Here is a 19,574-nt window from a genome sequence, read left to right as displayed (position 1 = left end):
AACAGGCGGCAGAAGACTTTCAGTCTTCATAAGGTAGCGCACAGCACTGCAGCTGTGCGCCATTGTTGTCAGCACACTTCACCAACAGTCACCAACTGTCACTGAGGGTGCAGGGCGCTGGGGGGGGGCGCCCTGGGCAGCAATGTATAATACCTTTTTATGGCTAAAATACATCACATATAGCCCTTGAGGCTATATGGATGTATTTAACCCCTGCCAGATCTCACAAACTCCGGGAGAAGAGCCCGCCGAAAAGGGGGCGGGGCCTATTCTCCTCAGCACACGGCGCCATTTTCCTGCTCAGCTCTGCTGTGAGGAAGGCTCCCAGGCTCTCCCCTGCACTGCACTACAGAAACAGGGTTAAAACAGAGAGGGGGGGGCACTTATTTGGCGATATGATTACATATATAAAAATGCTATAAGGGAAAACACTTGTATAAGGGGTTGTCCCTGTATAATTATAGCGTTTTTGGTGTGTGCTGGCAAACTCTCCCTCTGTCTCCCCAAAGGGCTAGTGGGGTCCTGTCCTCTATCAGAGCATTCCCTGTGTGTGTGCTGTGTGTCGGTACGTGTGTGTCGACATGTAGGAGGACGATGTTGGTGAGGAGGCGGAGCAAATTGCCTGTATTGGTGATGTCACTCTCTAGGGAGTCGACACTGGAATGGATGGCTTATTTAGGAAACAGACAAGGACACTGACTCCAGTGTCGACGGTGAATAAACAAACGTATTTTCCTTTAGGGCCACACGTTTCATGTTAAGGGCAATGAAGGAGGTGTTACATATTTCTGATACTACAAGTACCACAAATAAGGGTATTATGTAGGGTGTGAATAAACTACTTGTAGTTTTTCCTGAATCAGATAAATTAAATGAAGTGTGTGATGATACGTGGATTTCCTCCGATAGAAAATTATTGGCGGTATACCTTTTCCCGCCAGAAGTTAGGGCGAGTTGGGAAACACACCTTAGGGTGGATAAGGGGCGTTACCGTCTCCAGATACGGCAGCCCTCAAGGAGCCAGCTGATAGGAAGCTGAAAAATATCCTAAAAGTATATACACACATACTGGTGTTATACTACGACCAGCAATCGCCTCAGCCTGGATGTGCAGCGCTGAGGGGGATTGGTCGGATTTCCTGACTGAAAATATTGATACCCTTGACAGGGACAAGATTTTATTGACTATAGATGCATTTCTATATATGCGAGATGCGCAGAGGGATATTTGCATTCTGGCATCAAGAGTAAATGTGATGTCCATATCTGCCAGACGAAGACACGACAGTGGTCAGGTGATGCAGATTCCAGACGGCACATGGAAGTATTGCCGTATAAAGGGGCGGTCCATCGGACCTGGTGGCCATGGCAACAGCTGAAAAATCCACCTTTTGTTACCCCAAGTCACATCTCAGCAGAAAAGGACACAGTCTTTTCAGTCTCAGTCCTTTCGTCCCCATAAGGGCAGGCGGGCAAAAGGGCCAGTCATATCTGCCCAGGGGTAGAGGAAAGGGAAGAAGACTGCAGCAGGCAGCCCATTCCCAGGAACAGAAGCCCTCCACAGCTTCTGCCAAGTCCGCAGCATGACGCTGGGGCAGTACAAGCGGACTCAGGTGCGGTAGGGGGTCATCTCAAGAGTTTCAGCACGCAGGGGGCTCACTCACAAGTGGACTCCTGGATCCTACACGTAGTATCCCAGGTGTACATTGGAAATTCGAGACGTCTCCCCCTCACAAGTTCCTGAAGTCTGCTTTACCAACGTCTCCCTCCGACAGGGAGGCAGTATTGGGAACAATTCACAGGCTGTATTCCCAGCAGGTGATAATCAAAGTACCCCTTCTACAACAAGGGAAGGGGTATTATTCCACACTATATTGTGGTACTGAAGCCAGACGGCTCGGTGAGATCTGAAATATTTGAACACTTACATACAAGCGTTCAAATCAAGATGGAGTCACTCAGAGTAGTGATAGCGAACCAGGAAGAAGGGGACGATATGGTGTCACTGGATATCAGGGACGCTTACCTACATGTCCAAATTTGCCTTCTCACCAAGGGTACCTCAGGTTCGTGGTACAGAACTGTCACTATCAGTTCAGACGCTGCCGTTTGGATTGTCCACGGCACCCCGGGTCTTTACCAAGGTAATGGCCGAAATGATGATTCTTCTTAAAAGAAATATGGACGCTTTCCTGATAAAGGCAAGGTCCAGAGAACAGTTGGAGGTCGGAGTAGCACTATCTTAAGTAGTTCTACGACAGCACGAGTGGATTCTAAATATTCCAAAATCGCAGTTTTTTCCGACGACACGTCTACTGTTCCTAGGGATGATTCTGGACACAGTCCAGAAAAGGATGTTTTCTCCCGGAGAAGAAAGCCAGGGAGTTATCCGAGCTAGTCAGGAACCTCCTAAAACCAGGAAAAGTATCAGTGCATCATTGCACAAGGATCCTGTGAAAAATGGTGGTTTCTTACAAAGCGATCCCATTCGGTAGATTTCACGCAAGAACCTTTCCATGGGATCTGCTGGAAAAATGGTCCGGATCGCATCTTCAGATGCATCAGCGGATAACCCTGTCTCCAAGGACAAGGGTGTTTCTTCTGCGGTGGCTGCAGAGTGCTCATCTATGAAAGGGCCGCAGATTCGGCATTCAGGACTGGGTCCTGGTGACCACGGATGCCAGCCTGAGTGGCTGGGGAGCAGTCACACAAGGAAAAAATTTCCAGAGAGTGTGATCAAGTCTGGAGACTTCTCTCCACATAAATATACTGGAGCTAAGGGCAATTTACAATGCTCTAAGCTTAGCAAGACCTCTGCTTCAAGGTCAGCCGGTATTGATCCAGTGGGACAACATCACGGCAGTCGCCCACGTAAACAGGGCGGCACAAGAAGCAGGAGGGAAATGGCAGAAACTACAAGGATTCTTCGCTGGGCGAAAAATCATGTGATAACACTCTCAGCAGTGTTCATTCCGGGAGTGGAAAACTGGGAAGCAGACTTCCTCAGCAGGCATGACCTCTACCCGGGAGAGTGGGGACTTCATCGGGAAGTCTTCCACATGATTGTAAACCGTTGGGAAAAACCAAAGGTGGACATGATGGCGTCCCGCCTGAACAAAAAACTAGACAGATATTGCGCCAGGTCAAGGGACCCTCAGGCAATAGCGGTGGACGCTCTGGTAACACTGTGGGTGTACCAGTCAGAGTATGTGTTCCCTCCTATGCCTCTCATACCAAAAGTACTGAGAATCATAAGAGGGAGATGAGTAAGAACGATACTCGTGGTTCCGGATTGGCCAAGAAGGACTTGGTACCCGAAACTTCAAGAGATGTTCACGGAAGACCCGTGGCCTCTACCTTTAAGAAAGGACCTGCTCCAGCAGGGGCCTTGTCTGTTCCAAGACTTACCGCGGCCGCGTTTGACGGCATGGCGGTTGAACGCCGGATCCTGAAAGGGCATTCCAGATGAAGTCATCCCTACCCTGGTCAAAGACAGGAAGGATGTAACCGCAAAACATTTTCACCGCATTTGGTGAAGATATGTTGCGTGGTGTGAGGCCAAGAAGGCCCCTACAGAGGAATTCCAACTGGGTCGTTTCCTACATTTCCTGAAAACAGGACTGTCTATGGGCCTAAAATTAGGGTCCATTAAGGTTCAAATTTCGGCCCTGTCGAATTTCTTCCAGAAAGAACTGGCTTTAGTGCCTGACGTTCAGATGTTTGTAAAAGGGGTACTGCATATACAGCCTCATTTTGTGCCCCAGTGGCACCTTGGGATCTCAATGTTGTTTTGAGTTTCCTAAAGTCACATTGGTTTGAACCACTCACCACTGTGGACTTAAAATATCTCACATGGAAGGTGACGATGCTATTAGCCCTGGCTTCAGCCAGGCGTGTGTCAGAATTGGCGGCTTTATCATATATAAAGCCCTTACTTAATTTTTCATTCTGACAGGGCAGAATTGAGGACTCGTCCTCAATTTCTCCTTAAGGTGTTTTCTGTTTTTCACATGAACCAACCTATTGTGGTACCTGCGGGTACTAGGGACTTGGAGGACTCCAAGTTACTTGACGTTGTCAGGGCCCTGAAAAATATGTTTCCAGGACGGCTGGAGTCAGAAAATCTGACTCGCTGTTTAGCCTGTATGCACCCAACAAGATGGGTGCTCCTGCTTCTAAGCAGACGATTGCTCGCTGGATTTGTAATACAATTCAGTTTACACATTCTGTGGCAGGCCTGCCACAGCCAAAATCTGTAAAAGCCCATTCCAAAAGGAAGGGGGCTCATCTTGGGCGACTGCCCGAGGGGTCTCGGCTTTACAACTTTGCCGAGCAGTTACTTGGTCAGGGGCAAACAAGTTTGCTAAATTCTACAAATTTGATACCCTGGCTGAGGAGGACATGGAGTCTCTCATTCGGTGCTGCAGGGTCATCCGCACTCTCCCGCCCGTTTGGGAGCTTTGGTATAATCCCCATGGTCCTTACGGAGTCCCCAGCATCCACTAGGACGTTAGAGAAAATAAGATTTTACTTACCGATAAATCTATTTCTCGTAGTCCGTAGTGGATGCTGGGCGCCCATCCCAAGTGCGGATTGTCTGCAATACTTGTACATAGTTATTGTTACAAAAATCGGGTTATTCTTGTTGTGAGCCATCTTGTCAGAGGCTCCTTCGTTGTTATCATACTGTTAACTGGGTTCAGATCACAGGTTGTACGGTGTAATTGGTGTGGCTGGTATGAGTCTTACCCGGGATTCAATATCCTTCCTTATTATGCACGCTCGTCCGGGCACAGTATCCTAACTGAGGCTTGGAGGAGGGTCATAGGGGGAGGAGCCAGTGCACACCACCTGATCCTAAAGCTTTTATTATTGTGCCCTGTCTCCTGCGGAGCCGCTATATCCCCCATGGTCCTTACGGAGTCCCCAGCATCCACTACGGACTACGAGAAATAGATTTATCGGTAAGTAAAATCTTATTATATATATATATATACACACACATACATAAACAGTCAGTGGCACTCCTTTCGATATTAAGCAAACATCACTGTAATGGGCGGTGCCCTCCATATGAAACTTCACAGCCATAACTCCGTGTGCGCTAGTGGTGCCTGGCGCACAGCACAGATGCGCTGGAGGCGCAGGACCCCTAGAAACACCTGCCCGATCCGCCGCCCACGTCCCCCGCCCGCCATCACCTCTCACATAGGTAGCCGGGCAACGCTGGCGCTGCAGCTTCCCCACAGTTCCCTCCCTTCCCTTGTGCTGGGAGAGATGACGTCTCTTCCAGCCCGCCCCCAGACAATCCACAATGCCCTGCGAAGAGCGCAGAATAGGGCAGGAAGAGGAGAGGGAAGGCGCATCTCTACCATGCCGGCTCGTCACAGGTGAGTCCCTCTCCCCCCCTCCCCCCCGCCTGTCTTAATGTGTAAAAAAGGGGGACTGTCTGTCATACTGTGTAAAAAAAGGGGACTGCCTGCCATATTGTGTAAAAAAGGGGAACTGCCTGTCATACTGTGCGAAAAAGGGGACTGCCTGCCATAATGTATAAAAAAGGGGGACTCTGCTGCCTGTTTAAAAAAGGGGGACTATGCCTGCCTAATGTGTAAAAAAGGGGACACTGCCTGCCTAATGTGTAAAAAGGGGAACTCTGCCTGCCGTAATGTGTAAAAGGGGGACTCTGCCTGCCGTAATGTGTAAAAAGGGGGACTCTGCCTACCGTAATGTGTAAAAAGGGAGACTCTGCCTGCCGTAATGTTTAAAAAGGGGGACTCTGCCTGCCGTAATGTGTAAAAGGGAGGTTTGTGGCCATGCCCTTTCCCGTGAAGCCACGCCCCTATATTTTTGGCGTGAGCCTATGGCACGCACTGGCCTTGATTTGTATATGGGTGGGGGGAAGGGCGCCAATGCTGTTTCTTGCACACAGCGCTAAAATGTCTAGTTACGGCACTGGGTAACTTGTGCAATTCCCAAATACATACAAAGGCTGTTGGCGGCACTCACGGCTCCATGCAAAAAAACGACTCAATCCAGTCTTGTGTGCATCAACGTTTCAATGTTTATATTAAAACATTTTCATCAGGACAAAGACATACCACATACAGCTTACCTATATACCCCCACCAGACCATCTGTGCCCGCTCAGTAAAGATGACGTCATCACAGGTCGCCGGCCCGCAGCGTCACAGAGAATCCACACCTGAGATGATTTACATAAAAATCAAACCGCTCAAACCAGTGCAAAACACATACATAGTATCAAAAACATGCTATACAGTGACATACTATTTATCGCTGGCATGTCTAGTTACACAATTGCAATAAATAAGTTAGCATAATGTATGCAGTAAAAATTGACACTGACGATACGTGTCCGTTTATTGACCCTATTCAACAGTTCAAGGAAGTATTGGATACCATCCTAAAGGTTGCCCTTGCTGACAGTAGACTTTCACCACCGGCATTTGAGGCGCTGACTACCTCAGTTCCAATAACACCTATTCTGTATTCTCTCCCGACAATATACAAAAATAGCCATACCCCTCCAGCTCAACCCATCATCTCAGCTAGGGGGTCGCTTTATCAAAGTGTGTCCATCTTTTTACATTAAGGTTGCCTGAAGGAACACATTTAATAGATAGTAGATTGTTAAGTAGTGTAGTGGCTTATCTTTAAGACAGGTATTTCTCGTTTCAACACAAGGCTGCAAAAAGTGATCTAAAAAGACGGCCAGTTGCGGCCGAAACCGGTTGGAAACAGATCCATGCAGACACCTCAAACTTGCCAGCACATCACCGCAAACTACATCCACAAGACTCCTCGCCGGCCAGCGAGTGGAGCGGCCATTGAGACCGCACAGGACATAGGAAGAAGCTGAGCGTTGCGGCAACGCAACTTCCGGTTGTTCAGTGCGGCTTTCGGCGGGACCCGGCAGCCTAGCAGCAGAGCCAGGAAGGCTTCCAGCCCTGTCTGCTGAGGAACACCACCGGGGACGGATACAGCGGAAACAGCGCAAGTGGCCACATCATCACTTACCACAGAGTGAACAAAGAGAACTAAACATCACATCGTGAGGGTAAGTTGCACCTGGCAGGCTGGGACGCCGGCCTCCCAGAACACGACCTCCACCTACGATCAATTATTGACAAAAGAACCGCCTCTGGGCACACTGTTTAGACTCACACTGAGGGGAAAGGAAATCCCTTCAGATAAAGACTGACTCCTATATATCTGGAACAAAGATACTCCTTTTCTCACAAGACTTTTTTTTTTTTTTTAAGGATATTCATCAAGCGGCAATACCATATTTTATTTCATCTTGTGTTTAATTTCCCTATACATCGGATGTTCACACAATATGCATGTTACTATAAGGGCATTTATGTGTAATCACAATATCATCTATTATATATGAATTATTGTACCATCTGTTATACTAAGCATTGTGACTTATAAAGGTATTTACAGATCATAGAGATACATCATTTCTCACATACAAACACCAAATAGAGGGTGAGCGCAGGTATCCAAAACCTGTACGATAACACTAGCCCTAGAGTCTGGACAACTCTCCTGATACCAGCAGCCCCCTTGAACAAGATACACATACTGTGCGCTCCACGCAAACCCCTTGATTCCATGAGCACTCTACTGCTCAGACTGTCAGCACTGCTAGCAGAGAGGAGGAGGCCCACACGGAGGAGGCTGCCTGGAGAAGTGATAAAGCAGTGATAAGTGAAAGGTGATAACCCACCAATCAATCATTACAGGTTGGAAACATGACAGGAGCTGATTGGCTGGTGCGTTATCACCTTCCACTTATCACTGCTTTATCACTTCTCCAGGATTAATACATCTGCCCCCTACTCACCGATCATAAACTGAAGAAAGCTGTGGCATTATCTTCTGATTCAGGTCTGGCGCGGCGTCCTCCTCGTGGCAAAGCTTGCTGGGCATCTGGACTGTGGTGTCCTTGTGGTTATGGAAGTTGGCCTAGCTGGGAGTCCCTGCAGTTGCCTTAGCTCAGCTTTACAGATGGCACTTTGTGGGGTGTTAATGTTAGCTGGGTGCACACTACAACCCTGTCCCGATGGCGCGACCAACAGGACAAGATGTTAGTCAGCCATACACTCTGAACAATATAGTGTGCAATCACACGCTATATCTTTTATGGTTGCATTCAGCTGTATGCTGTCAGATGCCGGGTTGTCCCATCTGCCATGCAGCACAGGACGTGCGTTAGTGCGTACACATTAGACGATAAGTACATTATATTGCTCTGATATCAGATGACATATTGTCTAATGTGTACCCAGCCTTAAGAACCGTACACACACGGGGAGATATGTGATGAGCGATCCAGCACAGACTGCTCATCACACATCTCTCCCCCGCTCAGCACATAGCGCAATGTGTGCTGAGTGAGGGGGAGAGACGGGGGGATGCTCACTTCACCCAGCGGTGAAATGAGCGATGTGCTAGATTTGGCATGTATGCATGCCAAATCTAGAGTCAGCAATAGCGACGCATGGGCCTGCGCAGTGCTATCGCTATGCGCATACATACAGAGAGATCCGTGCTTAATTTCTAAGCAATCTAGTTAGATTGCTTAGAATTTAAGCACGGATCTCCCCGTGTGTACCCCCCCTAGGGTAGTAGGATTAATCATTTGTGTAAATATTGTAAGAACAGTGCAGCATGTACAGTACTCTGTGCTGCTTGGCAGTGGCTAACAGAATACAATAAATAATAAACAAATAGATGCACAAAGTGTTCATTGCAAATAGAAAAACTAGAAATTTTCTGGTGTAGAGCACATATTGATGGTGCCAGTCCCTTTGTGAAGTAACTTTCTAGAAATAAAAAATATTTTTTTATTTTATTGGTTATTTTAGTGGTAAGTCAGGACATATTGGGGCTGAAATGCCGGAGGATGGGATACCAGCGGTCAAAAAACCATCCACGGCATCCCAGTTGTTGAGGTGCATACACACTGGCCGATTCGCTCCAGGAGAGACATCGCATGGTGTTTCCTCTCCCGGTCTGCCGACAGTATGCAGTGTCACTATACAATATCATTAGCAGTATCTCACAGTAACATCGTGCCGCGAACATGCAGCATCTGACGATATCATCAGATTGAGCTTCATGCACAGCCGACGGAGGGGGCGTAAACAACCTTCTAATGCTCCCTTGCCGGAGCCTAAACCTAACCCTCCCCCTAGCAATAATCCTCCCAGGGGTGCCTAACCCTGACCCCCTCTCTCTGCTGCCTAAACCTAACCCCCACCTTCCTGCAGCCTAACCCTAACACTCCCCCTAGAAATAATCCTCCTAGGGGTGCCTAACCCTGACCCCCCTCTCTCTGCTGCCTAAACCTAACCCCCACCTTCCTGCAGCCTAACCCTAACACTCCCCCTAGAAATAATCCTCCCAGGGTTGCCTAACACTGACCCCCACTCCCTGCTGCCTAAACCTAACCTCCACCTTCCCGCAGCCTAACCCTAACACTCCCCCTAGAAATAATCCTCCCAGGGGTGCCTAACACTGACCCTCTCTCCCTGTTGCCTTAACCTAACCCCCACCTTCCCGCAGCCTAACCCTAACCCTCCCCCAGCAGCCTGAACCTAAAATCCCCCTCCCCCCTCCCACGCAGTTTACCCCTCCGGCGGCCCGGCAGTCCGTCAATTGGGATCCCAGCTGTTGGGATGCTGGCGTCGGCATTTAGGATGCTGACACTCTCATTCTGATCCGTGTTGGGATTCCGGCGTTGGTATTTTGACAGCCAGGATCCTCTCAGAACAGCATACTGCTGCTTGTTTCCATCGAAGTGCATACTATCCTGAGGACATAAAACACAAATCACTAGAGCAGCACTATTGACAAAGTCAGCTCTGCATGGGGAGCCAGGTACTTACCATTAAGCCAATTAAGGATGCTCCTGTGGTGGAGGTGCTGCTCCCATCCCCAGACTACTCCTGCTGTCCGATGGAACTCTGTGAGCCAGTACCTGAACAGAGCCTCCTGCTTTGTCACCAGGTCCTTCAGCTGCTGCTGGTAAGCCCCCACCTCCTTTCATATCATCCCGTGGTGTGCCTTCCGACCCTCTGCCATCCCCCAGCTTCTTGCCCTTCTGCTGGTCATCATCTGGTAAGCAGCACAGCTCCTGTTTGACCTCTTCCAGGGTCAACTCTAGCTGCTAGCCCGCCAAGCGCCTTTGGTTACCCCCCCTCGCCTGAACCTGCTTATGCCGTGACATCATGCAGGGAAGAGGAGGCGCCAAGCCACAGCGTGCACATGCGGCGCAGGGAGGGCTGGGAAAACCTTCCACTGCGCCGCCATCATTGCCAAAATATCTATGCCAGCGGCAGCATTTGACTCACAAGGCACCGCAGCAGAGAGGGGGGAGAGTAGAGGTTGTCTCGGGTGTAAAGGCGGAGGGGGGCTATAGCGCTGTAGTAGAAGGAATTTCTTTATCCTGTCTACTGAGGCAAAGAGATCTGCAAGTGCAGTGGGCCTATTTTGGAGTGTGGGCCTGGAGCTGCAGCTCCATTAGCCCCATTGTTAATCCGGCCCAGTGTACCCCAATGCTGCACCATGTGTTTCAGGAGTCCCAAAGACATTTCAATCCCTAATGGCCATGTGTTTTCACTGCCACTGTACCCCCATGCTGCACCATGTGTTTTTGTGTGGCCAAAAGAATTTTTACCCCCTAAAGCCAAGAATTTTCCCTGCCACTATACCCCCATGCTGTACCTTCTGTTTCAGGGTCCCCAAAGTAATTTCAATCCCCTAATGGCCATGTGTTTTCCCCGCCACTGTACCCCCATGCTGTACCTTGTGTTTCAGGGGCCCCAAAGTCATGTAAACCCCCTAATGGCCATGTGTTTCTCCCTGCCACTGTACCCCAATGCTGCACCATGTGTTTCAGAGTCCCCAAAGTAATTTCAACTCCCTAATGGCCATGTGTTTTCACCGCCACTATACCCCCCATGCGGCACCATGCTTTTCTGTGTGCCCAAAGCCATTTTTACCTCCTAAAGCCATGTGTTTTCCCTGCCACTGTACCATGTGTTTCAGGGGCCCCAAAGACATTTCAACTCCCTATTGGCCTGTGTTTTCACCGCCACTGTACCCCCATGCTGCACCATGTGTTTCTGTGTGGCCAAAGTAATTTTTACCCCCAAAGCCATGAGTTTTCCCTGCCACTGTACCCCCATGCTGTACCTTGTGTTTCAGGGGCCCCAAAGTAATTTTAACCCCTTAATGGCCATGTGTTTTCACCACCACTGTACCCCCATGCTGTACCTAGTGTTTCAGGGGCCCCAAATCATTTAAACCCCCTTATGGCCATGTGTTTTCCCCTCCACTGTACCCCAATGCTGTTCCATTGATATTTGTGTAATGAGGAAAGTATTACTATGAAAATTTTTTAATAAAAAAAAAATATATATTGTACAAATTAAACATCATGTAAACAAAAAAACATGTAACCATATAAACATTTAACTATATACCTTAAGTAAAACCATTTGTAAAACACTAAATATGTGCAAAACTTTTTTATCATTACAGATATGTCTCTAGATAGTGACATAGACTTAATCACTGGCCTACTATAGATGTACCGTGGACATGAATGTCTCTGGGCTATTCTGATGAAGTGCTCCGGAATGCGGCATTGGAGGAATTAGTGGAGTATTGCAGGCCCTTTGTGTCCACTGCGGACAAAGAATGGGTCAAGAAAAAGATCCAGAACCTTTGCACGGCGTTCCTTAAAGAACACAAAAAAATTGAGCAGTCGAAAAAGTCTGGAGCAGGTTCTGCCCAGATTTACAAAACCTCGCTCTGGTACTACAGCATGCTGGAGTTTGTCCTGGACTAGGAGCATGCCCGGACAGGTTTCACCTCCCTCCCTCGGACTGCTACACCAGAGCCTGAAGACGGTGAGCCATCTCTGTCACCATCTGTAAGTATATTTTTTTAAATAGGATTTTAATACCTACTGGTAAATCCTTTTCTCTTAGTCCGTAGAGGATGCAGGGGACTCTGTAAGGACCATGGGGTATAGCCGGGATCCGCAGGAGACATGGGCACACTATAAGACTTTGAATGGGTGTGAACTGGCCCCTCCCTCTATGCCCCTCCTCCAGACCTCAGTTAGAAACTGTGCCCAGGGAGACGGACATTTCGAGGAAAGAATTTATTGTTTAAACACGGTGAGTGTCATACCAGCTCACACCACGAACATACCGCAAAACGTGGCATTCAATAGAATACCAGCCAACGGTATGAAAATATATACAGCCACATGCTGAGAGAATATGTAACACAACCTGTGTGTCAACACAACCAATAAGAAGACACCGCATGCCATGGCATGAAACGTCAGCAATAGCCTGACAGAAAAGAAACACCACAAGAGTGTAACCATAACCAATAACTGCAGACACAGTACGCACTGGAATGGGCGCCCAGCATCCTCTACGGACAAAGGTTCCTAGCAGTGTGAGACAAGAAAACGCAACACCACGTCAAGGTCCCACGGTGCCAACGGGGGCACAAATGGAGGTTGGATGTGCAGTACTCCTTTCACGAAGGTCCGAACTTCTGGAAAGGTTGCCAATTCTTTCTTGAAAGAAAATTTATAAGGCCAAAAACGCACTTAAATGGAGCCTAACTTTAGGCCTGCACCCACACCTGCTTGCAAAGAATGGAGAAGAACGACTCAGCTGAAAGTCTTCCGTAGTAGCCTTTTTGGATTCACACCAAGACACATATTGTCTCCAAACACGGTGGTAAGGCTTTGCCATTACTTCTTTTCTAGCCTGAAGAAGTGTGGACATGACTTCACTGGGAATACCCTTTCTGGCTATGATATGGCGTTCAACCGCCATGCCGTCAAACGCAGCCGCGGTAAATCTTGATACACGCCCAGATCTTGCTGTAACAGTTCCTCACGTAGAGGAAGAGGCCATGGATCTTCTATGAGTAAATCTTGAAGAACTGGATACCAAGCCCTCCTTGGTTAGAGCGGAACAATGAGGATCGCCTGAACTTTTGTTATTCTTACGTTTATCACCTTCCGAAGAGTGAAAACGGAGGGGACACATAGACCGACTGAAATCACCCATGGTGTCCCGAGAACATCCACTGCCATAGCTTGAGTGTCCCCTGACCTGGAACAATATCCCTGATATCTCTCATTGAGGCGAGACGCCAACATGTCCACTTGAGGCACTCCTCAAAGACTTGTCACTTCAGTGAGAACTTCTCGATGACGACTGTATTTCTCCCGGATGGAGATCACGTCTGCAGAGGAATCCATTTCTCCGTCGTTTACATCTATATATATAGAACATACATATAAGCGGATTGTCCGGAACCTACGGGTCCCTAGTGACATTCAGGGCCGCCATCAAGGGGGTGCCCTGTGTACAGTTGTCCCGGGCCCGGCCACTCTGACAGCGTGGAGGGCCCGGGCTGCACACACAGCGGCTATACCCGGCTGCGACCGCCGCCGGTGACACTGACCGCAGCGCGGCTTTTGCCCCTTCGCGTCCTGCCGCCGATCACAGCAAGCTGCAGCTTGCTGTTCGGCTAAATAAAGTTTATTTTATTCAAATGCGACGCAGCGTGACGTCATGACGTCACGCCGCGTCGGGTGAAGAGGAGCCTCGGAGCTAGGGACAGGAGGCGGCCGGCAGCAGCAGATAGCGTGGGAGAGACAGAGAGAGCAGATAGGATGGATTTGTAGGTAAGTATTCCTTTACACAGGTAAGTATGTATGTCTGTGACTGTGTGTTTTATGAAAAGGGGGCCCGGAGTTTTGAGGACATGTGTACCTGGCACTGGGGTCTGGGGGCATATCTGGCACTGGGGAGTGGGACATATCTGGCACTGGGGGCATATCTGGCATTGGGGGCATATCTGGCAGGCACAGTGGGGGCATTTCTGTATCTGGCACTGGGGGCATATCTGGCAGGCAAAGTGGGGGTATTTCTGTATCTGGCACTGTGGGCATATCTGGCACTGGGGGCATTTCTGTATTTGGCACTGTGGGGTATTTCTGTATCTGGCACTGTGGGCATATCTGGCACTGGGGGCATATATGTATCTGGCACTGGGGGCATTTCTGTATCTGGCACTGGGGGCATATCTGGCAGGCACAGTGGGGGCATTTCTGTATCTGGCACTGGGGGCATTTCTGTATCTGGTGCTGGGGGCATATCTGGCACTGGAATAGAAATATTATTTTTTATTTTTTGGAATATATGTTTATTTTTATTTTACTTTTTTTTCGGGGCGGGAGGCTTCCTATTTTATCAGTCCCAGGCCCCACAATTTCTGGTGGCAGCCCTGATGACATTAATGTGTTCTGAATGTGTATGACCATGTACTGAATGCCCCAGGTGTGGATCTACCAGGAAACGTTAAGGTTGACAGAAAACCTAGTATTCGTCGAAAGCAGGGAGTAGTAACCAGGCAAAATAACATTCTTGCAACCCCGAGGGGTCCGAGGGAAGTATACATAAATAATTTTAATAACACTCCCCCACATATACTACCATGTCTGTATAAATATATATATACAGGTATAAGGTAGTTACACATGTTAATTTACCAGTAATAACAGTTGGTGCCGACAGGGACACCCACCTACTACCGTGGTTCCCATACAGTGTTTACTTTTGATAAGCATACAACTACCGACCAGCTGATACTGCATCTACCTTTTCAAGTACCCACAGGCACCGGCAATGCCGACAGTGATCCCCACAGTCGGTTGTGTCGACATATGTGGACTAAAATGCTATAGTGGGTATATCTGACAGGGAACACACAGATATATGAGCAGAACACAAAGATTAGATGACCATTTCTAAAATAGTGCTATATTTCCTCTATAAAGCACTAACAAACTGTGCCCCCCCCCCTCGTTTGTACTGTATACATTGCTTTTTTGCGGGGACATTGAGAAAATGGCGCTGACATCTGTTGTGAGGGCTAAGCCCCGCCCCTTCTCGGCGTGCTTCATCCCCGTTATAAATATATATTTTTATGCTGGCAGGGGTCCTTATACAGTGCCTATGCACTGTATACATACTTTGCCAGCCTAATTTAAGGTAAAATATTGCCACCCAGGGCACCCCCCCCAGAGCCCTGCACCCTTGTAAAGCCGTTGGTGTGCGGGAGCAATGGCGCGCAGCGCGACTGCTGCTATGCATATACTGGCGGGGGTATCGTACACGGTGCCCGGGCACCGAATACTGAACTTGTGCCAGTGGAGAGACCATCAGTAACTTGCTGCCCAGGGCGCTCCCCCCCAGCGCCCTGCACCCTGTGAGTGACGTTGGTGTGTGGGAGCATGGAGCGCAGCGCGACCGCTGCGCTGTACCTCCGTTACTGAAGTCTTCTGCCGTCACTGAAGTCTTCTGTTCTTCTATATACTCACCCGGCTTCTTTCTTCTGGCTTCTGTGAGGGGGGTGACAGCGCGGCTCCGGGAACAAGCAGCTAGGCGCACCAAGTGATCGAACCCTCTGGAGCTAATGGTGTCCAGTAGCCTAAGAAGCAGCGCCCTTGAACTAAGAAGAATTAGGTCTGACTTCTCTCCCCTCAGTCCCATGATGCAGGGAGCCTGTAGCCAGCAGGTCTCCCTGAAAATAAAAAACCTAACAAAAGTCTTTCCAGAGAAACTCAGTAGAGCTCCCATAGTGTGTGTCCAGTCACTCCTGGGCACAGTCTGAGGTCTGGAGGAGGGGCATAGAGGGAGGAGCCAGTTCACACCCATTCAAAGTCTTATAGTGTGCCCATGTCTCCTGCGGATCCCGTCTATACCCCATGGTCCTTACGGAGTCTCCAGCATCCTCTAGGACGTTTGAGAAAATACGTTTTTAAGTTAATCAAAGTTCCACCATCAATCCAACACAGTACACTAATTAAATGTGGGCCTCCTGCCAATCAACTGCACACACCCCGTTAAAATAGGCCAGGTACTCATCCCTGACCTGTTTTGCACGTAGATTCGCCCTAGAATGGAGTGGAGGTGGCTCCACAGAGGGAAATGGTGAAGTCTTCTCTGGGTGTTCAGGGTCTGGGTCTCCTGGCACTCCTCTGGGCTGTGTCCTATGCTGGGTGGTTTTGCTGCGCAAATAGTTATGCAGGATACAGCACGCAGTCACCACCCAATCAATCTTCTCCACCTGCAAATTGAAAGCCATAAGGAATATGTGGAAGCGGTTAGACAGGATCCCAAGAGTGTTCTCTACAATTCGGTGTGCCCGGGATAGCCTAAAATTGCAGATGCACTTCTCCCTTGTCAGCTGCCTTTGGGGGTACGGCTTCATAATGTTCTCATGGAGTGCGAATGCCTCATCAGCCACGAAAACAAAATTGAGGCCATGCTGGGTTTGCTCCCTAGATGGCAAGCTCAGGGTCTTTGTGGTGAGCCGCTCGTAGAAGGTGGTATTCTTCAGAGAGCCACCTTCTGATGCATGACCGTTTTTGCCAACGTCAATAAATATGAATTCATAGTTGGCATTCACCACTGCCATCAGCATGATGCTGAAATACCCTTTATAATTAACTTAAAGGGAGTCGCTGTTTGCAGGAGGGTTGATGCGGACGTGCTTGCCATCTATCGCTCCACCACAGTTCGGGAAATGCCAGGTTGTGGCAAACTCCTCTTCCACGGCTTTGCATTCAGTTGTACTTGCAGGAAGCTATAAAAAAATAGAAATAAAAAATAATAAAACATGTATTTAAACAGTGTTTTTTTTTTTGTTTTTTTTTAATCTACTACAGAATACAAGTGTGGAGATACCCCCCACCCCAGACCTGAGTCTCAACCTTGATACGGAGAAATCACAGCCCCAACTTCCTACCCCTGAAACACCCGCTACCCGGGATACCTCTGCAGAACCAGCTCCTCTGCCGCACCCCCGTTAGAGAGCCCCCCCCCCCCAAATATAACACCACCCAGGAGGGCGAAGACATAATATTTGAGGAGATAAAGGCAAGACTTGCCCGCCTCCCCGACCACTACTCCAATTTTGGGGATTTTATGGCCTGTTCAATGCGCAAACTACCCCCGGGTCAAGCGGAGCAGATTGAGAGGCTTTGTCTCAAAATGCTGAACAAAGCCCGAAAATCGAAACTACATGATGATGTCGTACTATTCGACCGCCGTCCTCTCTCTCTTCCTCCCACCCAATCCCATGCTATTCCACCCACCCAACCCCATCTCATTCCGCCAACCCAACCACAGCCTACTCCCCTACCCACCTGCTCCTCAGCCATATACTGCTATGCTGGAGGCAGAGGAGGACATGCCCCAGTTTGAAGATTTGTAGGCATCTTGTAATTCCCAATAAATATGGTGCGGTATAGGCTATATGGTGTTTTGGTCCCAGATTTTTGGGGTAGGATACACGCATGCTGTAGGTGCATAATAATGGGGACGGGACCATTCATTCTGCACTCTACAGCATGTGTGTATTCTCCCAATCTAATCTGTGCCCAAAACACCATATAGCTCGCCATTTTAGGAGTGAAAGTACTGCACCATATTTATTGGGAGTGAAAAGTAAAATAATCCATTATTTAATCCTTTTAATACATACATACAGTCAGGTCCATAAATATTGGGACATTGACACAATTCTCATATTTTGGGCTCTATACACCACCACAATGGATTTGAAATTAAACAAACAAGATGTGCTTTAACTGCAGACTTTCCGCTTTAATTTAAGGGTATTTACATCCAAATCAGGTGAACGGTGTAGGAATTACAAGTGTTTCTATATGTGCCTCCCACTTTTTAAGGGACCAAAAGTAATGGGACAAACTAAACAATCCTAAATCAAACTTTCACTTTTTAATACTTTGTAGCAAATCCTTTGCAGTCAATTACAGCCTGAAGTCTGGAACGCATAGACATCACCAAACGCTGGGTTTCATCCCTGGTGATGCTCTGCCGGGCCTCTACTGCAAATGTCTTCAGTTCCTGCTTGTTCTTGGGGCATTTTCCCTTCAGTTTTATCTTCATCAAGTGAAATGCATGCTCAAGATTCAGGTCAGGTGATGGACTTGGCCATTGCATAACATTCCACTTATTTGCCTTAAAAAAACTCTTTGGTTGCTTTCGCAGTATGCTTCGGGTCATTGTCCATCTGCACTGTGAAGCGCCGTCCAATGAGTTCTGAAGCATTTGTCTGAATATGAGCATATAATATTGCCCAAAACACTTCAGAATTCATCCTGCTGCTTTTGTCAGCAGTCACATTATCAATAAATACAAGGGAACCAGTTCCATTGGCAGCCATACATGCCCACGCCATGACACTACCACCACCATGCTTCACTGATGAGGTGGTATATTTTGGATTATGAGCAGTTCCTTTCCTTCTCCATACTCTTCTCTTCCCATCACTCTGGTACAAGTTGATCTTTGTCTCATCTGTCCATAGGATGTTCTAGAACTGTAAAGGCTTTTTTAGATGTTGTTTGGCAAACTCTAATCTGGACTTCTTGTGGCTCACCAATGGTTTACATCTTGTGGTGAACCCTCTATATTCACTCTTGTGAAGTCTTCTCTTGATTGTTGACTTTGACACATATACACCTACCTTCTGGAGAGTGCTCTTGATCTGGGCAACTGTTGTGAGGGGGTTTTTCTTCACCAGGGAAATAATTCTTCTGACAATCACACAGTTGTTTTCCGTGGTCTTCCGGATCTTTTGCTGTTGCTGAGCTATCTGGTGCGTTCTTTCTTTTTAAGACTGTTCCAAACAGTTGATTTAGACACACCTAATGTTTTTGCTATCTCTCTGATGGGTTTGTTTTGATTTTGCAGCTTAATGATGGCTTGCTTCACTGATAGTGGCAGCTCTTTGGATCTCATATTGAGAGTCGACAGCAACAGATTACAAATGCAAATGTCACACCTGGAATCTACTCCAGACCTTTTACCTGCTTAACGGATGATGAAATAATGAGGGATTAGACCACTCCTGTCCATGAAATAGCTTTTGAGTTGATTGTCCCATTACTTTTTGTTCCTTAAAAAGTGGGAGGCACATATAGAAACCATTGTAATTCCTACACCGTTTACCTGATTTGGATGTAAATACCCTCAAATTAAAGTGGAAAGTCTGAGCCCAAAATATGAGAATTGTGTCGATGTCCCAATATTTATGGACCTGACTGTATATACATATATACATACAAAATGTGATATGCTGGTTTTTAACATTTTTATCTGCCATGTTGGCAACTAATTGCATAAAGGCCCTCATTCCGAGTTGTTCGCTCGCAAGCTGCTTTTAGCAGCATTGCACACGCTAAGCCGCCGCCTACTGGGAGTGAATCTTAGCTTAGCAAAATTGCGAACGAAAGATTCTCAAAATTGCGTATAGAAATTTCTAAGCAGTTTCTGAGTAGCTCGACACTTACTCTGCCACTGCGATCAGTTCAGTCAGTTTCGTTCCTGGTTTGACGTCACAAACACACCCAGCGTTCGCCCAGACACTCCTCCGTTTCTCCAGCCACTCCCGCGTTTTTCCCAGAA

The 19,574-nt window shown here is 48.0% G+C and overlaps 1 long non-coding RNA gene across 1 annotated transcript in view; it reads left to right on the top strand.

Moving 5' to 3' along the window:
* LOC135055538 (uncharacterized) overlaps positions 1-19,062 on the top strand; it is a 41,079-nt gene extending 22,017 nt beyond the window's left edge. Inside the window, exons 3-4 of the long non-coding RNA XR_010243770.1 lie at positions 11,578-11,971; positions 16,808-19,062. This is a non-coding gene — a long non-coding RNA (uncharacterized LOC135055538). The remainder of the gene's footprint in view (positions 1-11,577; positions 11,972-16,807) is intronic.
* The last annotated feature ends 512 nt before the right edge of the window (positions 19,063-19,574 follow it).

Source organism: Pseudophryne corroboree, chromosome 3 (assembly GCF_028390025.1).
Source record: "Pseudophryne corroboree isolate aPseCor3 chromosome 3, aPseCor3.hap2, whole genome shotgun sequence".
In the NCBI taxonomy this organism is placed as follows: domain Eukaryota; kingdom Metazoa; phylum Chordata; class Amphibia; order Anura; family Myobatrachidae; genus Pseudophryne; species Pseudophryne corroboree.
The sequence above is the reverse complement of the archived record's forward strand: the minus strand, read 5'-3'. Positions and strand labels throughout refer to the sequence as shown.